Source organism: Carcharodon carcharias, assembly GCF_017639515.1.
Source record: "Carcharodon carcharias isolate sCarCar2 chromosome 40 unlocalized genomic scaffold, sCarCar2.pri SUPER_40_unloc_1, whole genome shotgun sequence".
NCBI lineage: Eukaryota > Metazoa > Chordata > Chondrichthyes > Lamniformes > Lamnidae > Carcharodon > Carcharodon carcharias.
The window spans coordinates 1,527,546-1,533,545 of NW_024470849.1; positions in this window are offsets into that span (position 1 = coordinate 1,527,546).

The window sequence follows — 6,000 nt, forward strand, 5'->3', positions numbered from 1 at the left end:
GGGATATATCAGAGTGTTACAGTGAGGGGTGTGGGATATATCAGAGTTTTACATTGAGGGGTGTGGGATATATCAGAGTGTTACAGTGAGGGGTGTGGGATATATCAGAGTATTACAGTGAGGGGTGTGGGATATACCAGAGTGTCACAGTGAGGTGTGTGCGATATATCAGAGTGTTACAGTGAGTGGTTTGGGATATATCAGAGTGTTACAGTGAGGGGTGTGGGATATATCAGGGTGTTAAAGTTAGGGGTGTAGGGTATATCAGAGTGTTACAGTGAGGGGTGTGGGATATATCAGATTGTTACAGTGACGGGTGTGGGGTATATCAGAGTGTTACAGTGAGGTGTGTGATATATATTTGAGAGTGTTACAGGGAGGGGTGAGGGATATATCAGAGTGGAACAGTGAGGAGTCTGGGATATATCAGTGTTACAGTGAGTGTGTGGGATATATCAGAGTGTTACAGTGAGGGGTGTGGGATATATCAGAGTGTTACATTGAGGGGTGTGGGATATATCAGAGTGTTACAGTGAGGGGTGTGGGTATATCAGAGTATTACAGTGAGGGGTGTGGGATATACCAGAGTGTCACAGTGAGGGGTGTGGGATATATCAGAGTGTTACAGTGAGGGGTTTGGGATATATCAGAGTGTTACAGTGAGGGGTGTGGGATATATCAGAGTGTTACAGTGAGGGGTGTGGGATATATCAGAGTGTTACAGTGAGCGGTTTGGGATATACCAGAGTGTTACAGTGAGGGGTGTCGGATATATCAGGGTATTACAGTGAGGCGTGTATGGTATATCAGAGTGTTACAGTGAGGGGTGAGGGATATATCAGAGTGTTACAGTGACGGGTGTTGGGTATATCAGAGTGTTACAGTGAGGTGTGTGATATATATTTGAGAGTGTTACAGGGTGTGGTGAGGGATATATCAGAGTGGTACAGTGAGGAGTCTGGGTTATATCAGTGTTACAGTGAGCGTGTGGGATATATCAGAGTGTTACATTGAGGGGTGTGGGATATATCAGAGTGTTACAGTGAGGGGTGTGGGATATATCAGAGTACTACAGTGAGGGGTGTGGGATATATCAGAGTTTCACAGTGAGGGGTGTGGGATATATCAGACTGTTACAGTGAGGGGTTTGGGATATATCAGAGTGTTAAAGTGAGGGTTGTGGGATATATCAGATTGTTACAGTGAGGGGTGTGGGATATATCAGAGTGTTACAGTGAGGGGTGTGGGATATATCAGATTGTTACAGTGAGCGTTGTGGGGTTTATCAGAGTGTTACTGTGAGGGGTGTGGGATTTATCAGAGTTTTACAGTGAGTGGTGTGGGATATATCAGAGTGTTACAGTGATCGGTGTGGGATATATCAGAGTGTTACAGTGAGGGGTGTGGGATATATCATGGTGTAACAGTGAGGGGTGTAGGGTATATCAGAGTGTTACAGTGAGGGGTGTGGGATATATCAGAGTGTTACAGTGAGGGGTGTGGTGTATATCAGAGTGTTACAGTGAGGGGTGTGGGATTTATCAGAGTGTTACAGTGAGGCGTTTGGGGTATATCAGAGTGTTACAGTGAGGGGTGTGGGATATATCAGAGTCTTACCGAGAGGGGTGTGGGATATTTCAGATTGTCACAGTGAGGGGTGTTGGTATATATCAGAGTGTTACAGTGAGGGGTGTGGGATATATCAGAGTGTTACAGTGAGGGGTGTGGGATATATCAGAGTGTTACAGTGAGGGGTGTGGGATATATCAGAGTGTTACAGTGAGGTGTGTGGGATGTATCAGCGTGTTACAGTGAGGCGTGTGGGATATATCAGAGTGTTACAGTTGGGGGTGTGGGATATATCAGAGTATTACCGTGAGGGGTGTTGGATATACCTGAGTCTCACAGTGAGGGGTGTGGGATATATCAGAGTGTTACAGTGAGGGGTGTGGGACATATCAGAGTGTTACAGTGAGGGGTGTGGGATATATCAGAGTGTTACAGTGAGGGGTGTGGGATTTATCAGAGTGTTACAGTGAGAGGTGTGGGATATATCAGATTGTTACAGTGAGGGGTGTGGGATATATCAGTGTTTTACAGTGAGGGGGGTGGGATTTATCAGAGTGTTACAGTGAGGGGTGTGGGATATATCAGAGTGTTACAGTGAGGGGTGTGGTGTATATCAGAGTGTTCCAGTGAGGGGTGTTGGATATATCAGATTGTTACAGTGAGCGGTGTGTGATATATCAGAGTGTTACAGTGAGGGGTGTGGGATATATCAGAGTGTTACTTTGAGGGGTGTGGGATATATCAGAGTGTTACAGTGAGGGGTGTGGGATATATCAGAGTGTTACAGTGATGGGTTTGGGATATACCAGAGTGTCACAGTGAGGGGTGTGGGATATATCAGAGTGTTAGAGTGAGGGGTTTGGAATACATCAGAGTGTTACAGTGAGGGGTGTGGGATATATCAGAGTGTTACAGTGAGGGGTGTGGGATATATCAGAGTGTTACAGTGAGGGGTGTGGGGTATATCAGAGTGTTACAGTGAGGGGTGTTGGATATATCAGAGTGTTACAGTGAGCGGTGTGGGATATATCAGAGTGTTACAGTGAGGGGTGTGGGATATATCAGAGTGTTACATTGAGGGGTGTGGGATATTTCAGAGTGTTACAGTGAGGGGTGTGGGATATATCAGGGTGTTACAGTGAGGGGTGTAGGGTATATCAGAGTGTTACAGTGAGGGGTGTGGGATATATCAGAGTGTTACAGTGACGGGTGTGGGCTATATCAGATTGTTACAGTGAGGTGTGTGATATATATTTGAGAGTGTTACAGGGAGGGGTGAGGGATATATCAGAGTGGAACAGTGAGGAGTCTGGGATATATCAGTGTTACAGTGAGTGTGTGGGATATATCAGATTGTTACAGTGAGGGGTGTGGGATATATCAGAGTGTTACATTGAGGGGTGTGGGATATATCAGAGTGTTACAGTGAGGAGTGTGGGTATATCAGAGTATTACAGTGAGGGGTGTGGGATATACCAGAGTGTCACAGTGAGGGGTGTGGGATATATCAGAGTGTTACAGTGAGCGGTGTGGGATATATCAGAGTGTTACAGTGAGCGGTGTGGGATATATCAGAGTGTTACAGTGAGGGGTGTGGGATATATCAGAGTGTTACAGTTAGCGGTTTGGGATATATCAGAGTGTTACAGTGAGGGGTGTCGGATATATCAGGGTATTACAGTGAGGCGTGTATGGTATATCAGAGTGTTACAGTGAGGGGTGTGGGATATATCAGAGTGTTACAGTGACGGGTGTTGGGTATATCAGAGTGTTACAGTGAGGTGTGTGATATATATTTGAGAGTGTTACAGGGTGTGGTGAGGGATATATCAGAGTGGTACAGTGAGGAGTCTGGGTTATATCAGTGTTACAGTGAGCGTGTGGGATATATCAGAGTGTTACATTGAGGGGATTGGGATATATTAGAGTGTTACAGTTAGGGGTGTGTGATATATCAGAGTACTACAGTGAGGGTTGTGGCATATACCAGAGTTTCACAGTGAGGGGTGTGGGATATATCAGACTGTTACAGTGAGGGGTTTGGGATATATCAGAGTGTTACAGTGAGGGTTGTGGGATATATCAGATTGTTACAGTGAGGGGTGTGGGATATATCAAAGTGTTACAGTGAGGGGTGTGGGATATATCAGATTGTTACAGTGAGCGTTGTGGGATTTATCAGAGTGTTACTGTGAGGGGTGTGGGATTTATCAGAGTTTTACAGTGAGTGGTGTGGGATATATGAGAGTGTTACAGTGATCGGTGTGGGATATATCAGAGTGTTACAGTGAGGGGTGTGGGATATATCATGGTGTAACAGTGAGGGGTGTAGGGTATATCAGAGTGTTACAGTGAGGGGTGTGGGATATATCAGAGTGTTACAGTGAGGGGTGTGGTGTATATCAGAGTGTTACTGTGAGGGGTGTGGGATATATCAGAGTGTTACAGTGAGGGGTGTGGGATTTATCAGAGTGTTACAGTGAGGCGTTTGGGGTATATCAGAGTGTTACAGTGAGGGGTGTGGGATATATCAGAGTATTACAGTGAGGGGTGTGGGATATACCAAAGTGTCACAGTGACGGGTGTTGCATATATCAGAGTGTTACAGTGAGGGGTTTGGGATATATCAGAGTGTTACAGTGAGGGGTGTGGGATATATCAGAGTGTTACAGTGAGGGGTGTGGGATATATCAGAGTGTTACAGTGAGGTGTGTGGGATGTATCAGAGTGTTACAGTGAGGCGTTTGGGATATATCAGAGTGTTACAGTTGGGGGTGTGGGATATATCAGAGTATTACCGTGAGGGGTGTTGGATATACCTGAGTCCCACAGTGAGGGGTGTGGGATATATCAGAGTGTTACAGTGAGGGGTGTGGGATATATCAGAGTGTTACAGTGAGGGGTGTGGGATTTATCAGAGTGTTACAGTGAGGTGTGTGGGATATATCAGATTGTTACAGTGAGCGGTGTGGGATATATCAGACTGTTACTGTGAGTGGTTTGGGATTTATTAGAGTTTTACAGTGAGGGGTGTGGGATATATCAGAGTGTTACAGTGAGGGGTTTGGGATATATCAGGGTTTTACAGTGAGGGGTGTTGGGTATATCAGAGTGTTACAGTGAGGGGTGTGGGATATATCAGAGTGTTACAGTGAGGGCTGTGGGGTATATCAGAGTGTTACTGTGCGGGCTGTGGGATATATCAGAGTGTAACAGTGACGGGTGTGGGGTATATCAGAGTGTTACAGTGAGGGGTGTGACATGTATTTGAGAGAGTTACAGTGAGGGGTGTGGGATATATCAGAGTGTTACAGTGAGGGGTTTGGGATATATCAGGGTGTTACAGTGAGGGGTGTTGGGTATATCAGAGTGTTACAGTGAGGGGTGTGGGATATATCAGAGTGTTACAGTGAGGGCTGTGGGGTATATCAGAGTGTTACTGTGCGGGCTGTGGGATATATCAGAGTGTAACAGTGACGGGTGTGGGGTATATCAGAGTGTTACAGTGAGGGGTGTGACATGTATTTGAGAGAGTTACAGTGAGGGGTGTGGGATATATCAGAGTGTTACAGTGAGGGGTTTGGGATATATCAGGGTGTTACAGTGAGGGGTGTTGGGTATATCAGAGTGTTACAGTGAGGGGTGTGGGATATATCAGAGTGTTACAGTGAGGGGTGTGGGGTGTATCAGAGTGTTACTGTGAGGGGTGTGGGATTTATCAGAGTGTAACAGTGACGGATGTGGGGTATATCAGAGTGTTACAGTGAGGTGTGTGATATGTATTTGAGAGAGTTACAGTGAGGGGTGTGGGATATATCAGAGTTTTACATTGAGGGGTGTGGGATATATCAGAGTGTTACAGTGAGGGGTGTGGGATATATCAGAGTATTACAGTGAGGGGTGTGGGATATACCAGAGTGTCACAGTGAGGTGTGTGCGATATATCAGAGTGTTACAGTGAGTGGTTTGGGATATATCAGAGTGTTACAGTGAGGGGTGTGGGATATATCAGGGTGTTAAAGTTAGGGGTGTAGGGTATATCAGAGTGTTACAGTGAGGGGTGTGGGATATATCAGATTGTTACAGTGACGGGTGTGGGGTATATCAGAGTGTTACAGTGAGGTGTGTGATATATATTTGAGAGTGTTACAGGGAGGGGTGAGGGATATATCAGATTTTTACAGTGAGGAGTCTGTGATATATCAGTGTTACAGTGAGTGTGTGGGATATATCAGAGTGTTACAGTGAGGGGTGTGGGATATATCAGAGTGTTACATTGAGGGGTGTGGGATATATCATATTGTTACAGTGAGTGGTGTGGGATATATCAGAGTATTACAGTGAGGGGTGTGGGATATACCAGAGTGTCAAATTGAGGGGTGTGGGATATATCAGAGTGTTACAGTGAGGGGTTTGGGATATATCAGAGTG